Below are 19,740 nucleotides of genomic sequence, written 5' to 3' on the forward strand. Positions count from 1 at the left end.
CCTTTGTTAGTAAGCTTTTCTGTAGCCTGCCTGTTGATGTATTTTCGGTTTGAACAGTGCACAACATGAAGAGACGGAACACTGGCGGCTTGTCACAATGCCCCCCGATGACATCACAATAGCGCTGCTGCCTAGAAAACAAGCTGCGCAGAAGAAGTTGTTCTTTGGGTGGGAGGGTGGGCTAGTGGAAGGAGGGGGCAATCTCTTTTTTTCCCGGGTGGTAGGGGGATGACAGGAGAAGGGAAGCGGGTGGTGAGAAAGGTACAGAGGGCAGGGTTTGGGGGCTGGGAAGGAAAGGGAAAAGATTAGGGTTTGGGGATGATGAAAGGGCTTTCTACGGGTAAGGATGGCAAAGGGTGGCAGTGACGGAAAGTCAGGCAACCTGTCCTGTCCGTCTTTTTGTATCGTGAATTGGAAAGACTGCAAGGGGGAGGGGAGTTGCTTGCGCCCTAAAGGAGGAGTTATTCAGATTCATTGCAGTGGGCGGCGGCTGCAAAACGCACCATTCTTCTTGTTTTTGCTCTGCAAAGCAGCCTTTTCAAGGGTTGGCTTGGGTGACAAAATGTCTTGTGTAGGCGTGGGTTTGTCTCCCTCTCGCTCTCTCTCCCTAAGATGTGTCCGGCATAGGCCAGGGTGCCACTCGAGGCCCAAACCAATTCTGGTTATCGCTTCTCGGCCTTTTGGCTAAGATCAAGTGTAGTATCTGTTCTTATCAGTTTAATATCTGATACGTCCCCTATCTGGGGACCATATATTAAATGGATTTTTAGAACAGGGAGATGGAAAAAGAGCTTGCTCTGTCCACTCCACGCATTGACCTGGTATTGCAGTACCTCCAGGAACGGTGCACCCCTTCTTAACCCAGTTTCCAAAAGCAGAACTCGATTCACCTGATTCATATTAGCCCGATTAGCGAATTGAAATGAATTTTTATCTAACACACTTTTTACTTGCTTTATTCATCCAAATAGCAAACTCATCACCACTCAACTTCACCAACTCTGCTATGTCCCGTGCAGTATCTTGTTGTCAGTCTAATCTAGATCATGTGTAATTGAATGGAATAGATCCCTTTTGGACAAAGTGGAGTCAGATGCTGCAGTGACCACAGGTGTGAGAGGATCTACAATTGGCATCTGGTGTTATCTCTCTGCTTCCACTCCAAATAAAGTTACCTGTTGTTACCTGAACGTCAAATACTAAGAATGGGCGGCCTATGAAAGAATTAGTACTTTCATTAAGTATACTAAACCGGCTAATTGGGAATAGACAAACTGTAAAAAGCCCTCTGAGAAAGCCCCTCTCTAACCTTTGTTAGTAAGCTTTTCTGTAGCCTGCCTGTTGATGTATTTTCGGTTTGAACAGTGCACAACATGAAGAGACGGAACACTGGCGGCTTGTCACAATGCCCCCCGATGACATCACAATAGCGCTGCTGCCTAGAAAACAAGCTGCGCAGAAGAAGTTGTTCTTTGGGTGGGAGGGTGGGCTAGTGGAAGGAGGGGGCAATCTCTTTTTTTCCCGGGTGGTAGGGGGATGACAGGAGAAGGGAAGCGGGTGGTGAGAAAGGTACAGAGGGCAGGGTTTGGGGGCTGGGAAGGAAAGGGAAAAGATTAGGGTTTGGGGATGATGAAAGGGCTTTCTACGGGTAAGGATGGCAAAGGGTGGCAGTGACGGAAAGTCAGGCAACCTGTCCTGTCCGTCTTTTTGTATCGTGAATTGGAAAGACTGCAAGACTGCAAGGGGGAGGGGAGTTGCTTGCGCCCTAAAGGAGGAGTTATTCAGATTCATTGCAGTGGGCGGCGGCTGCAAAACGCACCATTCTTCTTGTTTTTGCTCTGCAAAGCAGCCTTTTCAAGGGTTGGCTTGGGTGACAAAATGTCTTGTGTAGGCGTGGGTTTGTCTCCCTCTCGCTCTCTCTCCCTAAGATGTGTCCGGCATAGGCCAGGGTGCCACTCGAGGCCCAAACCAATTCTGGTTATCGCTTCTCGGCCTTTTGGCTAAGATCAAGTGTAGTATCTGTTCTTATCAGTTTAATATCTGATACGTCCCCTATCTGGGGACCATATATTAAATGGATTTTTAGAACAGGGAGATGGAAAAAGAGCTTGCTCTGTCCACTCCACGCATTGACCTGGTATTGCAGTACCTCCAGGAACGGTGCACCCCTTCTTAACCCAGTTTCCAAAAGCAGAACTCGATTCACCTGATTCATATTAGCCCGATTAGCGAATTGAAATGAATTTTTATCTAACACACTTTTTACTTGCTTTATTCATCCAAATAGCAAACTCATCACCACTCAACTTCACCAACTCTGCTATGTCCCGTGCAGTATCTTGTTGTCAGTCTAATCTAGATCATGTGTAATTGAATGGAATAGATCCCTTTTGGACAAAGTGGAGTCAGATGCTGCAGTGACCACAGGTGTGAGAGGATCTACAATTGGCATCTGGTGTTATCTCTCTGCTTCCACTCCAAATAAAGTTACCTGTTGTTACCTGAACGTCAAATACTAAGAATGGGCGGCCTATGAAAGAATTAGTACTTTCATTAAGTATACTAAACCGGCTAATTGGGAATAGACAAACTGTAAAAAGCCCTCTGAGAAAGCCCCTCTCTAACCTTTGTTAGTAAGCTTTTCTGTAGCCTGCCTGTTGATGTATTTTCGGTTTGAACAGTGCACAACATGAAGAGACGGAACACTGGCGGCTTGTCACAATGCCCCCCGATGACATCACAATAGCGCTGCTGCCTAGAAAACAAGCTGCGCAGAAGAAGTTGTTCTTTGGGTGGGAGGGTGGGCTAGTGGAAGGAGGGGGCAATCTCTTTTTTTCCCGGGTGGTAGGGGGATGACAGGAGAAGGGAAGCGGGTGGTGAGAAAGGTACAGAGGGCAGGGTTTGGGGGCTGGGAAGGAAAGGGAAAAGATTAGGGTTTGGGGATGATGAAAGGGCTTTCTACGGGTAAGGATGGCAAAGGGTGGCAGTGACGGAAAGTCAGGCAACCTGTCCTGTCCGTCTTTTTGTATCGTGAATTGGAAAGACTGCAAGGGGGAGGGGAGTTGCTTGCGCCCTAAAGGAGGAGTTATTCAGATTCATTGCAGTGGGCGGCGGCTGCAAAACGCACCATTCTTCTTGTTTTTGCTCTGCAAAGCAGCCTTTTCAAGGGTTGGCTTGGGTGACAAAATGTCTTGTGTAGGCGTGGGTTTGTCTCCCTCTCGCTCTCTCTCCCTAAGATGTGTCCGGCATAGGCCAGGGTGCCACTCGAGGCCCAAACCAATTCTGGTTATCGCTTCTCGGCCTTTTGGCTAAGATCAAGTGTAGTATCTGTTCTTATCAGTTTAATATCTGATACGTCCCCTATCTGGGGACCATATATTAAATGGATTTTTAGAACAGGGAGATGGAAAAAGAGCTTGCTCTGTCCACTCCACGCATTGACCTGGTATTGCAGTACCTCCAGGAACGGTGCACCCCTTCTTAACCCAGTTTCCAAAAGCAGAACTCGATTCACCTGATTCATATTAGCCCGATTAGCGAATTGAAATGAATTTTTATCTAACACACTTTTTACTTGCTTTATTCATCCAAATAGCAAACTCATCACCACTCAACTTCACCAACTCTGCTATGTCCCGTGCAGTATCTTGTTGTCAGTCTAATCTAGATCATGTGTAATTGAATGGAATAGATCCCTTTTGGACAAAGTGGAGTCAGATGCTGCAGTGACCACAGGTGTGAGAGGATCTACAATTGGCATCTGGTGTTATCTCTCTGCTTCCACTCCAAATAAAGTTACCTGTTGTTACCTGAACGTCAAATACTAAGAATGGGCGGCCTATGAAAGAATTAGTACTTTCATTAAGTATACTAAACCGGCTAATTGGGAATAGACAAACTGTAAAAAGCCCTCTGAGAAAGCCCCTCTCTAACCTTTGTTAGTAAGCTTTTCTGTAGCCTGCCTGTTGATGTATTTTCGGTTTGAACAGTGCACAACATGAAGAGACGGAACACTGGCGGCTTGTCACAATGCCCCCCGATGACATCACAATAGCGCTGCTGCCTAGAAAACAAGCTGCGCAGAAGAAGTTGTTCTTTGGGTGGGAGGGTGGGCTAGTGGAAGGAGGGGGCAATCTCTTTTTTTCCCGGGTGGTAGGGGGATGACAGGAGAAGGGAAGCGGGTGGTGAGAAAGGTACAGAGGGCAGGGTTTGGGGGCTGGGAAGGAAAGGGAAAAGATTAGGGTTTGGGGATGATGAAAGGGCTTTCTACGGGTAAGGATGGCAAAGGGTGGCAGTGACGGAAAGTCAGGCAACCTGTCCTGTCCGTCTTTTTGTATCGTGAATTGGAAAGACTGCAAGGGGGAGGGGAGTTGCTTGCGCCCTAAAGGAGGAGTTATTCAGATTCATTGCAGTGGGCGGCGGCTGCAAAACGCACCATTCTTCTTGTTTTTGCTCTGCAAAGCAGCCTTTTCAAGGGTTGGCTTGGGTGACAAAATGTCTTGTGTAGGCGTGGGTTTGTCTCCCTCTCGCTCTCTCTCCCTAAGATGTGTCCGGCATAGGCCAGGGTGCCACTCGAGGCCCAAACCAATTCTGGTTATCGCTTCTCGGCCTTTTGGCTAAGATCAAGTGTAGTATCTGTTCTTATCAGTTTAATATCTGATACGTCCCCTATCTGGGGACCATATATTAAATGGATTTTTAGAACAGGGAGATGGAAAAAGAGCTTGCTCTGTCCACTCCACGCATTGACCTGGTATTGCAGTACCTCCAGGAACGGTGCACCCCTTCTTAACCCAGTTTCCAAAAGCAGAACTCGATTCACCTGATTCATATTAGCCCGATTAGCGAATTGAAATGAATTTTTATCTAACACACTTTTTACTTGCTTTATTCATCCAAATAGCAAACTCATCACCACTCAACTTCACCAACTCTGCTATGTCCCGTGCAGTATCTTGTTGTCAGTCTAATCTAGATCATGTGTAATTGAATGGAATAGATCCCTTTTGGACAAAGTGGAGTCAGATGCTGCAGTGACCACAGGTGTGAGAGGATCTACAATTGGCATCTGGTGTTATCTCTCTGCTTCCACTCCAAATAAAGTTACCTGTTGTTACCTGAACGTCAAATACTAAGAATGGGCGGCCTATGAAAGAATTAGTACTTTCATTAAGTATACTAAACCGGCTAATTGGGAATAGACAAACTGTAAAAAGCCCTCTGAGAAAGCCCCTCTCTAACCTTTGTTAGTAAGCTTTTCTGTAGCCTGCCTGTTGATGTATTTTCGGTTTGAACAGTGCACAACATGAAGAGACGGAACACTGGCGGCTTGTCACAATGCCCCCCGATGACATCACAATAGCGCTGCTGCCTAGAAAACAAGCTGCGCAGAAGAAGTTGTTCTTTGGGTGGGAGGGTGGGCTAGTGGAAGGAGGGGGCAATCTCTTTTTTTCCCGGGTGGTAGGGGGATGACAGGAGAAGGGAAGCGGGTGGTGAGAAAGGTACAGAGGGCAGGGTTTGGGGGCTGGGAAGGAAAGGGAAAAGATTAGGGTTTGGGGATGATGAAAGGGCTTTCTACGGGTAAGGATGGCAAAGGGTGGCAGTGACGGAAAGTCAGGCAACCTGTCCTGTCCGTCTTTTTGTATCGTGAATTGGAAAGACTGCAAGGGGGAGGGGAGTTGCTTGCGCCCTAAAGGAGGAGTTATTCAGATTCATTGCAGTGGGCGGCGGCTGCAAAACGCACCATTCTTCTTGTTTTTGCTCTGCAAAGCAGCCTTTTCAAGGGTTGGCTTGGGTGACAAAATGTCTTGTGTAGGCGTGGGTTTGTCTCCCTCTCGCTCTCTCTCCCTAAGATGTGTCCGGCATAGGCCAGGGTGCCACTCGAGGCCCAAACCAATTCTGGTTATCGCTTCTCGGCCTTTTGGCTAAGATCAAGTGTAGTATCTGTTCTTATCAGTTTAATATCTGATACGTCCCCTATCTGGGGACCATATATTAAATGGATTTTTAGAACAGGGAGATGGAAAAAGAGCTTGCTCTGTCCACTCCACGCATTGACCTGGTATTGCAGTACCTCCAGGAACGGTGCACCCCTTCTTAACCCAGTTTCCAAAAGCAGAACTCGATTCACCTGATTCATATTAGCCCGATTAGCGAATTGAAATGAATTTTTATCTAACACACTTTTTACTTGCTTTATTCATCCAAATAGCAAACTCATCACCACTCAACTTCACCAACTCTGCTATGTCCCGTGCAGTATCTTGTTGTCAGTCTAATCTAGATCATGTGTAATTGAATGGAATAGATCCCTTTTGGACAAAGTGGAGTCAGATGCTGCAGTGACCACAGGTGTGAGAGGATCTACAATTGGCATCTGGTGTTATCTCTCTGCTTCCACTCCAAATAAAGTTACCTGTTGTTACCTGAACGTCAAATACTAAGAATGGGCGGCCTATGAAAGAATTAGTACTTTCATTAAGTATACTAAACCGGCTAATTGGGAATAGACAAACTGTAAAAAGCCCTCTGAGAAAGCCCCTCTCTAACCTTTGTTAGTAAGCTTTTCTGTAGCCTGCCTGTTGATGTATTTTCGGTTTGAACAGTGCACAACATGAAGAGACGGAACACTGGCGGCTTGTCACAATGCCCCCCGATGACATCACAATAGCGCTGCTGCCTAGAAAACAAGCTGCGCAGAAGAAGTTGTTCTTTGGGTGGGAGGGTGGGCTAGTGGAAGGAGGGGGCAATCTCTTTTTTTCCCGGGTGGTAGGGGGATGACAGGAGAAGGGAAGCGGGTGGTGAGAAAGGTACAGAGGGCAGGGTTTGGGGGCTGGGAAGGAAAGGGAAAAGATTAGGGTTTGGGGATGATGAAAGGGCTTTCTACGGGTAAGGATGGCAAAGGGTGGCAGTGACGGAAAGTCAGGCAACCTGTCCTGTCCGTCTTTTTGTATCGTGAATTGGAAAGACTGCAAGGGGGAGGGGAGTTGCTTGCGCCCTAAAGGAGGAGTTATTCAGATTCATTGCAGTGGGCGGCGGCTGCAAAACGCACCATTCTTCTTGTTTTTGCTCTGCAAAGCAGCCTTTTCAAGGGTTGGCTTGGGTGACAAAATGTCTTGTGTAGGCGTGGGTTTGTCTCCCTCTCGCTCTCTCTCCCTAAGATGTGTCCGGCATAGGCCAGGGTGCCACTCGAGGCCCAAACCAATTCTGGTTATCGCTTCTCGGCCTTTTGGCTAAGATCAAGTGTAGTATCTGTTCTTATCAGTTTAATATCTGATACGTCCCCTATCTGGGGACCATATATTAAATGGATTTTTAGAACAGGGAGATGGAAAAAGAGCTTGCTCTGTCCACTCCACGCATTGACCTGGTATTGCAGTACCTCCAGGAACGGTGCACCCCTTCTTAACCCAGTTTCCAAAAGCAGAACTCGATTCACCTGATTCATATTAGCCCGATTAGCGAATTGAAATGAATTTTTATCTAACACACTTTTTACTTGCTTTATTCATCCAAATAGCAAACTCATCACCACTCAACTTCACCAACTCTGCTATGTCCCGTGCAGTATCTTGTTGTCAGTCTAATCTAGATCATGTGTAATTGAATGGAATAGATCCCTTTTGGACAAAGTGGAGTCAGATGCTGCAGTGACCACAGGTGTGAGAGGATCTACAATTGGCATCTGGTGTTATCTCTCTGCTTCCACTCCAAATAAAGTTACCTGTTGTTACCTGAACGTCAAATACTAAGAATGGGCGGCCTATGAAAGAATTAGTACTTTCATTAAGTATACTAAACCGGCTAATTGGGAATAGACAAACTGTAAAAAGCCCTCTGAGAAAGCCCCTCTCTAACCTTTGTTAGTAAGCTTTTCTGTAGCCTGCCTGTTGATGTATTTTCGGTTTGAACAGTGCACAACATGAAGAGACGGAACACTGGCGGCTTGTCACAATGCCCCCCGATGACATCACAATAGCGCTGCTGCCTAGAAAACAAGCTGCGCAGAAGAAGTTGTTCTTTGGGTGGGAGGGTGGGCTAGTGGAAGGAGGGGGCAATCTCTTTTTTTCCCGGGTGGTAGGGGGATGACAGGAGAAGGGAAGCGGGTGGTGAGAAAGGTACAGAGGGCAGGGTTTGGGGGCTGGGAAGGAAAGGGAAAAGATTAGGGTTTGGGGATGATGAAAGGGCTTTCTACGGGTAAGGATGGCAAAGGGTGGCAGTGACGGAAAGTCAGGCAACCTGTCCTGTCCGTCTTTTTGTATCGTGAATTGGAAAGACTGCAAGGGGGAGGGGAGTTGCTTGCGCCCTAAAGGAGGAGTTATTCAGATTCATTGCAGTGGGCGGCGGCTGCAAAACGCACCATTCTTCTTGTTTTTGCTCTGCAAAGCAGCCTTTTCAAGGGTTGGCTTGGGTGACAAAATGTCTTGTGTAGGCGTGGGTTTGTCTCCCTCTCGCTCTCTCTCCCTAAGATGTGTCCGGCATAGGCCAGGGTGCCACTCGAGGCCCAAACCAATTCTGGTTATCGCTTCTCGGCCTTTTGGCTAAGATCAAGTGTAGTATCTGTTCTTATCAGTTTAATATCTGATACGTCCCCTATCTGGGGACCATATATTAAATGGATTTTTAGAACAGGGAGATGGAAAAAGAGCTTGCTCTGTCCACTCCACGCATTGACCTGGTATTGCAGTACCTCCAGGAACGGTGCACCCCTTCTTAACCCAGTTTCCAAAAGCAGAACTCGATTCACCTGATTCATATTAGCCCGATTAGCGAATTGAAATGAATTTTTATCTAACACACTTTTTACTTGCTTTATTCATCCAAATAGCAAACTCATCACCACTCAACTTCACCAACTCTGCTATGTCCCGTGCAGTATCTTGTTGTCAGTCTAATCTAGATCATGTGTAATTGAATGGAATAGATCCCTTTTGGACAAAGTGGAGTCAGATGCTGCAGTGACCACAGGTGTGAGAGGATCTACAATTGGCATCTGGTGTTATCTCTCTGCTTCCACTCCAAATAAAGTTACCTGTTGTTACCTGAACGTCAAATACTAAGAATGGGCGGCCTATGAAAGAATTAGTACTTTCATTAAGTATACTAAACCGGCTAATTGGGAATAGACAAACTGTAAAAAGCCCTCTGAGAAAGCCCCTCTCTAACCTTTGTTAGTAAGCTTTTCTGTAGCCTGCCTGTTGATGTATTTTCGGTTTGAACAGTGCACAACATGAAGAGACGGAACACTGGCGGCTTGTCACAATGCCCCCCGATGACATCACAATAGCGCTGCTGCCTAGAAAACAAGCTGCGCAGAAGAAGTTGTTCTTTGGGTGGGAGGGTGGGCTAGTGGAAGGAGGGGGCAATCTCTTTTTTTCCCGGGTGGTAGGGGGATGACAGGAGAAGGGAAGCGGGTGGTGAGAAAGGTACAGAGGGCAGGGTTTGGGGGCTGGGAAGGAAAGGGAAAAGATTAGGGTTTGGGGATGATGAAAGGGCTTTCTACGGGTAAGGATGGCAAAGGGTGGCAGTGACGGAAAGTCAGGCAACCTGTCCTGTCCGTCTTTTTGTATCGTGAATTGGAAAGACTGCAAGGGGGAGGGGAGTTGCTTGCGCCCTAAAGGAGGAGTTATTCAGATTCATTGCAGTGGGCGGCGGCTGCAAAACGCACCATTCTTCTTGTTTTTGCTCTGCAAAGCAGCCTTTTCAAGGGTTGGCTTGGGTGACAAAATGTCTTGTGTAGGCGTGGGTTTGTCTCCCTCTCGCTCTCTCTCCCTAAGATGTGTCCGGCATAGGCCAGGGTGCCACTCGAGGCCCAAACCAATTCTGGTTATCGCTTCTCGGCCTTTTGGCTAAGATCAAGTGTAGTATCTGTTCTTATCAGTTTAATATCTGATACGTCCCCTATCTGGGGACCATATATTAAATGGATTTTTAGAACAGGGAGATGGAAAAAGAGCTTGCTCTGTCCACTCCACGCATTGACCTGGTATTGCAGTACCTCCAGGAACGGTGCACCCCTTCTTAACCCAGTTTCCAAAAGCAGAACTCGATTCACCTGATTCATATTAGCCCGATTAGCGAATTGAAATGAATTTTTATCTAACACACTTTTTACTTGCTTTATTCATCCAAATAGCAAACTCATCACCACTCAACTTCACCAACTCTGCTATGTCCCGTGCAGTATCTTGTTGTCAGTCTAATCTAGATCATGTGTAATTGAATGGAATAGATCCCTTTTGGACAAAGTGGAGTCAGATGCTGCAGTGACCACAGGTGTGAGAGGATCTACAATTGGCATCTGGTGTTATCTCTCTGCTTCCACTCCAAATAAAGTTACCTGTTGTTACCTGAACGTCAAATACTAAGAATGGGCGGCCTATGAAAGAATTAGTACTTTCATTAAGTATACTAAACCGGCTAATTGGGAATAGACAAACTGTAAAAAGCCCTCTGAGAAAGCCCCTCTCTAACCTTTGTTAGTAAGCTTTTCTGTAGCCTGCCTGTTGATGTATTTTCGGTTTGAACAGTGCACAACATGAAGAGACGGAACACTGGCGGCTTGTCACAATGCCCCCCGATGACATCACAATAGCGCTGCTGCCTAGAAAACAAGCTGCGCAGAAGAAGTTGTTCTTTGGGTGGGAGGGTGGGCTAGTGGAAGGAGGGGGCAATCTCTTTTTTTCCCGGGTGGTAGGGGGATGACAGGAGAAGGGAAGCGGGTGGTGAGAAAGGTACAGAGGGCAGGGTTTGGGGGCTGGGAAGGAAAGGGAAAAGATTAGGGTTTGGGGATGATGAAAGGGCTTTCTACGGGTAAGGATGGCAAAGGGTGGCAGTGACGGAAAGTCAGGCAACCTGTCCTGTCCGTCTTTTTGTATCGTGAATTGGAAAGACTGCAAGGGGGAGGGGAGTTGCTTGCGCCCTAAAGGAGGAGTTATTCAGATTCATTGCAGTGGGCGGCGGCTGCAAAACGCACCATTCTTCTTGTTTTTGCTCTGCAAAGCAGCCTTTTCAAGGGTTGGCTTGGGTGACAAAATGTCTTGTGTAGGCGTGGGTTTGTCTCCCTCTCGCTCTCTCTCCCTAAGATGTGTCCGGCATAGGCCAAGGTGCCACTCGAGGCCCAAACCAATTCTGGTTATCGCTTCTCGGCCTTTTGGCTAAGATCAAGTGTAGTATCTGTTCTTATCAGTTTAATATCTGATACGTCCCCTATCTGGGGACCATATATTAAATGGATTTTTAGAACAGGGAGATGGAAAAAGAGCTTGCTCTGTCCACTCCACGCATTGACCTGGTATTGCAGTACCTCCAGGAACGGTGCACCCCTTCTTAACCCAGTTTCCAAAAGCAGAACTCGATTCACCTGATTCATATTAGCCCGATTAGCGAATTGAAATGAATTTTTATCTAACACACTTTTTACTTGCTTTATTCATCCAAATAGCAAACTCATCACCACTCAACTTCACCAACTCTGCTATGTCCCGTGCAGTATCTTGTTGTCAGTCTAATCTAGATCATGTGTAATTGAATGGAATAGATCCCTTTTGGACAAAGTGGAGTCAGATGCTGCAGTGACCACAGGTGTGAGAGGATCTACAATTGGCATCTGGTGTTATCTCTCTGCTTCCACTCCAAATAAAGTTACCTGTTGTTACCTGAACGTCAAATACTAAGAATGGGCGGCCTATGAAAGAATTAGTACTTTCATTAAGTATACTAAACCGGCTAATTGGGAATAGACAAACTGTAAAAAGCCCTCTGAGAAAGCCCCTCTCTAACCTTTGTTAGTAAGCTTTTCTGTAGCCTGCCTGTTGATGTATTTTCGGTTTGAACAGTGCACAACATGAAGAGACGGAACACTGGCGGCTTGTCACAATGCCCCCCGATGACATCACAATAGCGCTGCTGCCTAGAAAACAAGCTGCGCAGAAGAAGTTGTTCTTTGGGTGGGAGGGTGGGCTAGTGGAAGGAGGGGGCAATCTCTTTTTTTCCCGGGTGGTAGGGGGATGACAGGAGAAGGGAAGCGGGTGGTGAGAAAGGTACAGAGGGCAGGGTTTGGGGGCTGGGAAGGAAAGGGAAAAGATTAGGGTTTGGGGATGATGAAAGGGCTTTCTACGGGTAAGGATGGCAAAGGGTGGCAGTGACGGAAAGTCAGGCAACCTGTCCTGTCCGTCTTTTTGTATCGTGAATTGGAAAGACTGCAAGGGGGAGGGGAGTTGCTTGCGCCCTAAAGGAGGAGTTATTCAGATTCATTGCAGTGGGCGGCGGCTGCAAAACGCACCATTCTTCTTGTTTTTGCTCTGCAAAGCAGCCTTTTCAAGGGTTGGCTTGGGTGACAAAATGTCTTGTGTAGGCGTGGGTTTGTCTCCCTCTCGCTCTCTCTCCCTAAGATGTGTCCGGCATAGGCCAGGGTGCCACTCGAGGCCCAAACCAATTCTGGTTATCGCTTCTCGGCCTTTTGGCTAAGATCAAGTGTAGTATCTGTTCTTATCAGTTTAATATCTGATACGTCCCCTATCTGGGGACCATATATTAAATGGATTTTTAGAACAGGGAGATGGAAAAAGAGCTTGCTCTGTCCACTCCACGCATTGACCTGGTATTGCAGTACCTCCAGGAACGGTGCACCCCTTCTTAACCCAGTTTCCAAAAGCAGAACTCGATTCACCTGATTCATATTAGCCCGATTAGCGAATTGAAATGAATTTTTATCTAACACACTTTTTACTTGCTTTATTCATCCAAATAGCAAACTCATCACCACTCAACTTCACCAACTCTGCTATGTCCCGTGCAGTATCTTGTTGTCAGTCTAATCTAGATCATGTGTAATTGAATGGAATAGATCCCTTTTGGACAAAGTGGAGTCAGATGCTGCAGTGACCACAGGTGTGAGAGGATCTACAATTGGCATCTGGTGTTATCTCTCTGCTTCCACTCCAAATAAAGTTACCTGTTGTTACCTGAACGTCAAATACTAAGAATGGGCGGCCTATGAAAGAATTAGTACTTTCATTAAGTATACTAAACCGGCTAATTGGGAATAGACAAACTGTAAAAAGCCCTCTGAGAAAGCCCCTCTCTAACCTTTGTTAGTAAGCTTTTCTGTAGCCTGCCTGTTGATGTATTTTCGGTTTGAACAGTGCACAACATGAAGAGACGGAACACTGGCGGCTTGTCACAATGCCCCCCGATGACATCACAATAGCGCTGCTGCCTAGAAAACAAGCTGCGCAGAAGAAGTTGTTCTTTGGGTGGGAGGGTGGGCTAGTGGAAGGAGGGGGCAATCTCTTTTTTTCCCGGGTGGTAGGGGGATGACAGGAGAAGGGAAGCGGGTGGTGAGAAAGGTACAGAGGGCAGGGTTTGGGGGCTGGGAAGGAAAGGGAAAAGATTAGGGTTTGGGGATGATGAAAGGGCTTTCTACGGGTAAGGATGGCAAAGGGTGGCAGTGACGGAAAGTCAGGCAACCTGTCCTGTCCGTCTTTTTGTATCGTGAATTGGAAAGACTGCAAGGGGGAGGGGAGTTGCTTGCGCCCTAAAGGAGGAGTTATTCAGATTCATTGCAGTGGGCGGCGGCTGCAAAACGCACCATTCTTCTTGTTTTTGCTCTGCAAAGCAGCCTTTTCAAGGGTTGGCTTGGGTGACAAAATGTCTTGTGTAGGCGTGGGTTTGTCTCCCTCTCGCTCTCTCTCCCTAAGATGTGTCCGGCATAGGCCAGGGTGCCACTCGAGGCCCAAACCAATTCTGGTTATCGCTTCTCGGCCTTTTGGCTAAGATCAAGTGTAGTATCTGTTCTTATCAGTTTAATATCTGATACGTCCCCTATCTGGGGACCATATATTAAATGGATTTTTAGAACAGGGAGATGGAAAAAGAGCTTGCTCTGTCCACTCCACGCATTGACCTGGTATTGCAGTACCTCCAGGAACGGTGCACCCCTTCTTAACCCAGTTTCCAAAAGCAGAACTCGATTCACCTGATTCATATTAGCCCGATTAGCGAATTGAAATGAATTTTTATCTAACACACTTTTTACTTGCTTTATTCATCCAAATAGCAAACTCATCACCACTCAACTTCACCAACTCTGCTATGTCCCGTGCAGTATCTTGTTGTCAGTCTAATCTAGATCATGTGTAATTGAATGGAATAGATCCCTTTTGGACAAAGTGGAGTCAGATGCTGCAGTGACCACAGGTGTGAGAGGATCTACAATTGGCATCTGGTGTTATCTCTCTGCTTCCACTCCAAATAAAGTTACCTGTTGTTACCTGAACGTCAAATACTAAGAATGGGCGGCCTATGAAAGAATTAGTACTTTCATTAAGTATACTAAACCGGCTAATTGGGAATAGACTGAGAAAGCCCCTCTCTAACCTTTGTTAGTAAGCTTTTCTGTAGCCTGCCTGTTGATGTATTTTCGGTTTGAACAGTGCACAACATGAAGAGACGGAACACTGGCGGCTTGTCACAATGCCCCCCGATGACATCACAATAGCGCTGCTGCCTAGAAAACAAGCTGCGCAGAAGAAGTTGTTCTTTGGGTGGGAGGGTGGGCTAGTGGAAGGAGGGGGCAATCTCTTTTTTTCCCGGGTGGTAGGGGGATGACAGGAGAAGGGAAGCGGGTGGTGAGAAAGGTACAGAGGGCAGGGTTTGGGGGCTGGGAAGGAAAGGGAAAAGATTAGGGTTTGGGGATGATGAAAGGGCTTTCTACGGGTAAGGATGGCAAAGGGTGGCAGTGACGGAAAGTCAGGCAACCTGTCCTGTCCGTCTTTTTGTATCGTGAATTGGAAAGACTGCAAGGGGGAGGGGAGTTGCTTGCGCCCTAAAGGAGGAGTTATTCAGATTCATTGCAGTGGGCGGCGGCTGCAAAACGCACCATTCTTCTTGTTTTTGCTCTGCAAAGCAGCCTTTTCAAGGGTTGGCTTGGGTGACAAAATGTCTTGTGTAGGCGTGGGTTTGTCTCCCTCTCGCTCTCTCTCCCTAAGATGTGTCCGGCATAGGCCAGGGTGCCACTCGAGGCCCAAACCAATTCTGGTTATCGCTTCTCGGCCTTTTGGCTAAGATCAAGTGTAGTATCTGTTCTTATCAGTTTAATATCTGATACGTCCCCTATCTGGGGACCATATATTAAATGGATTTTTAGAACAGGGAGATGGAAAAAGAGCTTGCTCTGTCCACTCCACGCATTGACCTGGTATTGCAGTACCTCCAGGAACGGTGCACCCCTTCTTAACCCAGTTTCCAAAAGCAGAACTCGATTCACCTGATTCATATTAGCCCGATTAGCGAATTGAAATGAATTTTTATCTAACACACTTTTTACTTGCTTTATTCATCCAAATAGCAAACTCATCACCACTCAACTTCACCAACTCTGCTATGTCCCGTGCAGTATCTTGTTGTCAGTCTAATCTAGATCATGTGTAATTGAATGGAATAGATCCCTTTTGGACAAAGTGGAGTCAGATGCTGCAGTGACCACAGGTGTGAGAGGATCTACAATTGGCATCTGGTGTTATCTCTCTGCTTCCACTCCAAATAAAGTTACCTGTTGTTACCTGAACGTCAAATACTAAGAATGGGCGGCCTATGAAAGAATTAGTACTTTCATTAAGTATACTAAACCGGCTAATTGGGAATAGACAAACTGTAAAAAGCCCTCTGAGAAAGCCCCTCTCTAACCTTTGTTAGTAAGCTTTTCTGTAGCCTGCCTGTTGATGTATTTTCGGTTTGAACAGTGCACAACATGAAGAGACGGAACACTGGCGGCTTGTCACAATGCCCCCCGATGACATCACAATAGCGCTGCTGCCTAGAAAACAAGCTGCGCAGAAGAAGTTGTTCTTTGGGTGGGAGGGTGGGCTAGTGGAAGGAGGGGGCAATCTCTTTTTTTCCCGGGTGGTAGGGGGATGACAGGAGAAGGGAAGCGGGTGGTGAGAAAGGTACAGAGGGCAGGGTTTGGGGGCTGGGAAGGAAAGGGAAAAGATTAGGGTTTGGGGATGATGAAAGGGCTTTCTACGGGTAAGGATGGCAAAGGGTGGCAGTGACGGAAAGTCAGGCAACCTGTCCTGTCCGTCTTTTTGTATCGTGAATTGGAAAGACTGCAAGGGGGAGGGGAGTTGCTTGCGCCCTAAAGGAGGAGTTATTCAGATTCATTGCAGTGGGCGGCGGCTGCAAAACGCACCATTCTTCTTGTTTTTGCTCTGCAAAGCAGCCTTTTCAAGGGTTGGCTTGGGTGACAAAATGTCTTGTGTAGGCGTGGGTTTGTCTCCCTCTCGCTCTCTCTCCCTAAGATGTGTCCGGCATAGGCCAGGGTGCCACTCGAGGCCCAAACCAATTCTGGTTATCGCTTCTCGGCCTTTTGGCTAAGATCAAGTGTAGTATCTGTTCTTATCAGTTTAATATCTGATACGTCCCCTATCTGGGGACCATATATTAAATGGATTTTTAGAACAGGGAGATGGAAAAAGAGCTTGCTCTGTCCACTCCACGCATTGACCTGGTATTGCAGTACCTCCAGGAACGGTGCACCCCTTCTTAACCCAGTTTCCAAAAGCAGAACTCGATTCACCTGATTCATATTAGCCCGATTAGCGAATTGAAATGAATTTTTATCTAACACACTTTTTACTTGCTTTATTCATCCAAATAGCAAACTCATCACCACTCAACTTCACCAACTCTGCTATGTCCCGTGCAGTATCTTGTTGTCAGTCTAATCTAGATCATGTGTAATTGAATGGAATAGATCCCTTTTGGACAAAGTGGAGTCAGATGCTGCAGTGACCACAGGTGTGAGAGGATCTACAATTGGCATCTGGTGTTATCTCTCTGCTTCCACTCCAAATAAAGTTACCTGTTGTTACCTGAACGTCAAATACTAAGAATGGGCGGCCTATGAAAGAATTAGTACTTTCATTAAGTATACTAAACCGGCTAATTGGGAATAGACAAACTGTAAAAAGCCCTCTGAGAAAGCCCCTCTCTAACCTTTGTTAGTAAGCTTTTCTGTAGCCTGCCTGTTGATGTATTTTCGGTTTGAACAGTGCACAACATGAAGAGACGGAACACTGGCGGCTTGTCACAATGCCCCCCGATGACATCACAATAGCGCTGCTGCCTAGAAAACAAGCTGCGCAGAAGAAGTTGTTCTTTGGGTGGGAGGGTGGGCTAGTGGAAGGAGGGGGCAATCTCTTTTTTTCCCGGGTGGTAGGGGGATGACAGGAGAAGGGAAGCGGGTGGTGAGAAAGGTACAGAGGGCAGGGTTTGGGGGCTGGGAAGGAAAGGGAAAAGATTAGGGTTTGGGGATGATGAAAGGGCTTTCTACGGGTAAGGATGGCAAAGGGTGGCAGTGACGGAAAGTCAGGCAACCTGTCCTGTCCGTCTTTTTGTATCGTGAATTGGAAAGACTGCAAGGGGGAGGGGAGTTGCTTGCGCCCTAAAGGAGGAGTTATTCAGATTCATTGCAGTGGGCGGCGGCTGCAAAACGCACCATTCTTCTTGTTTTTGCTCTGCAAAGCAGCCTTTTCAAGGGTTGGCTTGGGTGACAAAATGTCTTGTGTAGGCGTGGGTTTGTCTCCCTCTCGCTCTCTCTCCCTAAGATGTGTCCGGCATAGGCCAGGGTGCCACTCGAGGCCCAAACCAATTCTGGTTATCGCTTCTCGGCCTTTTGGCTAAGATCAAGTGTAGTATCTGTTCGAAAAGGTGGTTTAAGGCTCCGGCCACCTTAGTACAATGATGCAATGCACACTGGAAGGTTGCGCTTGTTAGTACTTTGGGAGGATAGTATATCCATCTAGAGGAAACCATGGCCCTACCAGGATCGAGGCTATTAGACTGAGTAAGTGTGGGGGCTATGGTGCAGTGTGCCCCAGGATTGACGACCCTGGAGTGAGTCTGAGCTTGCTGGCTTTGGACCCCGGCAAGCCTTGGGCTCTGTAGCACACCGTACCTTGCCCTTTCATACTTTCTGAGCATATTGCTCTATCCCGGCCTTCTGGCTAGGAAGGGAAATTTTTATAATCATGGTCGGAGGTCCGTTCAGCTTTGGGCTGAGAAACCAACACCCGGTTGGAGGTCCGGGTCAGCTTCGGCTGAGAAACCAACACCCGGTTGGAGGTCCGAATCAGCTTCGGCTGAGAAACCAACACCCGGTTGGAGGTCCGGGTCAGCTTCGGCTGAGAAACCAACACCCGGTTGGAGGTCCGGTTAGCCTTGGGCTGAGAAACCAACACCGGTTGACGGTCCGGGCAGTTTCGGCTGCGAAACCAACAACTAGTAGCTCTCTACTCCACTTGGGTAAGATGCCTGGGTGGACGCTGGGAGCAACGACAAGGCTCAACCAGGCTTCAGCTTGGGGGAGCACCGAAGATCCCTGACCCTTGCTGTGGCCTTCTGGCTCGGAGGGACGGGGTTGATTTTTGGGGACCCTCTCCTCACGGAGGGGTCCACACGAATCCTAGCCTTTGCACTGTTTTTGGTGTGACTTCGGTCATGCATTTTTTGCGGTGCTTTGGAAAGCTTCATTAAATCAAAATCTGTTCTTATCAGTTTAATATCTGATACGTCCCCTATCTGGGGACCATATATTAAATGGATTTTTAGAACAGGGAGATGGAAAAAGAGCTTGCTCTGTCCACTCCACGCATTGACCTGGTATTGCAGTACCTCCAGGAACGGTGCACCCCTTCTTAACCCAGTTTCCAAAAGCAGAACTCGATTCACCTGATTCATATTAGCCCGATTAGCGAATTGAAATGAATTTTTATCTAACACACTTTTTACTTGCTTTATTCATCCAAATAGCAAACTCATCACCACTCAACTTCACCAACTCTGCTATGTCCCGTGCAGTATCTTGTTGTCAGTCTAATCTAGATCATGTGTAATTGAATGGAATAGATCCCTTTTGGACAAAGTGGAGTCAGATGCTGCAGTGACCACAGGTGTGAGAGGATCTACAATTGGCATCTGGTGTTATCTCTCTGCTTCCACTCCAAATAAAGTTACCTGTTGTTACCTGAACGTCAAATACTAAGAATGGGCGGCCTATGAAAGAATTAGTACTTTCATTAAGTATACTAAACCGGCTAATTGGGAATAGACAAACTGTAAAAAGCCCTCTGAGAAAGCCCCTCTCTAACCTTTGTTAGTAAGCTTTTCTGTAGCCTGCCTGTTGATGTATTTTCGGTTTGAACAGTGCACAACATGAAGAGACGGAACACTGGCGGCTTGTCACAATGCCCCCCGATGACATCACAATAGCGCTGCTGCCTAGAAAACAAGCTGCGCAGAAGAAGTTGTTCTTTGGGTGGGAGGGTGGGCTAGTGGAAGGAGGGGGCAATCTCTTTTTTTCCCGGGTGGTAGGGGGATGACAGGAGAAGGGAAGCGGGTGGTGAGAAAGGTACAGAGGGCAGGGTTTGGGGGCTGGGAAGGAAAGGGAAAAGATTAGGGTTTGGGGATGATGAAAGGGCTTTCTACGGGTAAGGATGGCAAAGGGTGGCAGTGACGGAAAGTCAGGCAACCTGTCCTGTCCGTCTTTTTGTATCGTGAATTGGAAAGACTGCAAGGGGGAGGGGAGTTGCTTGCGCCCTAAAGGAGGAGTTATTCAGATTCATTGCAGTGGGCGGCGGCTGCAAAACGCACCATTCTTCTTGTTTTTGCTCTGCAAAGCAGCCTTTTCAAGGGTTGGCTTGGGTGACAAAATGTCTTGTGTAGGCGTGGGTTTGTCTCCCT

At 47.2% G+C, this 19,740-nt stretch overlaps 14 non-coding genes and 1 pseudogene across 14 annotated transcripts; all 15 read left to right on the forward strand.

Annotated features, from left to right (window-relative positions):
- Nucleotides 1-664: 664 nt before the first annotated feature.
- Nucleotides 665-855, forward strand: LOC142277755 (U2 spliceosomal RNA). Its single transcript, XR_012740867.1, has one exon. It is a non-coding gene; the product is annotated as a U2 spliceosomal RNA (small nuclear RNA).
- A 1,125-nt stretch (nucleotides 856-1,980) lies between these two features.
- LOC142277756 (U2 spliceosomal RNA) lies at nucleotides 1,981-2,171 on the forward strand. The gene has a single exon (XR_012740868.1). It is a non-coding gene; the product is annotated as a U2 spliceosomal RNA (small nuclear RNA).
- A 1,117-nt stretch (nucleotides 2,172-3,288) lies between these two features.
- Nucleotides 3,289-3,479, forward strand: LOC142277758 (U2 spliceosomal RNA). The gene has a single exon (XR_012740870.1). It is a non-coding gene; the product is annotated as a U2 spliceosomal RNA (small nuclear RNA).
- A 1,117-nt stretch (nucleotides 3,480-4,596) lies between these two features.
- LOC142277759 (U2 spliceosomal RNA) lies at nucleotides 4,597-4,787 on the forward strand. Its single transcript, XR_012740871.1, has one exon. It is a non-coding gene; the product is annotated as a U2 spliceosomal RNA (small nuclear RNA).
- Nucleotides 4,788-5,904: 1,117 nt separating this feature from the next.
- Nucleotides 5,905-6,095, forward strand: LOC142277760 (U2 spliceosomal RNA). Its single transcript, XR_012740872.1, has one exon. It is a non-coding gene; the product is annotated as a U2 spliceosomal RNA (small nuclear RNA).
- A 1,117-nt stretch (nucleotides 6,096-7,212) lies between these two features.
- Nucleotides 7,213-7,403, forward strand: LOC142277761 (U2 spliceosomal RNA). Its single transcript, XR_012740873.1, has one exon. It is a non-coding gene; the product is annotated as a U2 spliceosomal RNA (small nuclear RNA).
- Nucleotides 7,404-8,520: 1,117 nt separating this feature from the next.
- On the forward strand, nucleotides 8,521-8,711 carry LOC142277763 (U2 spliceosomal RNA). The gene has a single exon (XR_012740874.1). It is a non-coding gene; the product is annotated as a U2 spliceosomal RNA (small nuclear RNA).
- Nucleotides 8,712-9,828: 1,117 nt separating this feature from the next.
- LOC142277764 (U2 spliceosomal RNA) lies at nucleotides 9,829-10,019 on the forward strand. The gene has a single exon (XR_012740875.1). It is a non-coding gene; the product is annotated as a U2 spliceosomal RNA (small nuclear RNA).
- Nucleotides 10,020-11,136: 1,117 nt separating this feature from the next.
- LOC142277765 (U2 spliceosomal RNA) lies at nucleotides 11,137-11,327 on the forward strand. The gene has a single exon (XR_012740876.1). It is a non-coding gene; the product is annotated as a U2 spliceosomal RNA (small nuclear RNA).
- A 1,117-nt stretch (nucleotides 11,328-12,444) lies between these two features.
- On the forward strand, nucleotides 12,445-12,635 carry LOC142277766 (U2 spliceosomal RNA). Its single transcript, XR_012740877.1, has one exon. It is a non-coding gene; the product is annotated as a U2 spliceosomal RNA (small nuclear RNA).
- A 1,117-nt stretch (nucleotides 12,636-13,752) lies between these two features.
- LOC142277767 (U2 spliceosomal RNA) lies at nucleotides 13,753-13,943 on the forward strand. Its single transcript, XR_012740878.1, has one exon. It is a non-coding gene; the product is annotated as a U2 spliceosomal RNA (small nuclear RNA).
- Nucleotides 13,944-15,042: 1,099 nt separating this feature from the next.
- On the forward strand, nucleotides 15,043-15,233 carry LOC142277768 (U2 spliceosomal RNA). The gene has a single exon (XR_012740879.1). It is a non-coding gene; the product is annotated as a U2 spliceosomal RNA (small nuclear RNA).
- A 1,117-nt stretch (nucleotides 15,234-16,350) lies between these two features.
- On the forward strand, nucleotides 16,351-16,541 carry LOC142277770 (U2 spliceosomal RNA). The gene has a single exon (XR_012740881.1). It is a non-coding gene; the product is annotated as a U2 spliceosomal RNA (small nuclear RNA).
- A 1,117-nt stretch (nucleotides 16,542-17,658) lies between these two features.
- On the forward strand, nucleotides 17,659-17,801 carry LOC142277852 (U2 spliceosomal RNA; annotated as a pseudogene).
- A 697-nt stretch (nucleotides 17,802-18,498) lies between these two features.
- LOC142277827 (U2 spliceosomal RNA) lies at nucleotides 18,499-18,694 on the forward strand. Its single transcript, XR_012740930.1, has one exon. It is a non-coding gene; the product is annotated as a U2 spliceosomal RNA (small nuclear RNA).
- Nucleotides 18,695-19,740: the final 1,046 nt, after the last annotated feature.

This window comes from Anomaloglossus baeobatrachus, unplaced genomic scaffold, assembly GCF_048569485.1.
Source record: "Anomaloglossus baeobatrachus isolate aAnoBae1 unplaced genomic scaffold, aAnoBae1.hap1 Scaffold_413, whole genome shotgun sequence".
NCBI lineage: Eukaryota > Metazoa > Chordata > Amphibia > Anura > Aromobatidae > Anomaloglossus > Anomaloglossus baeobatrachus.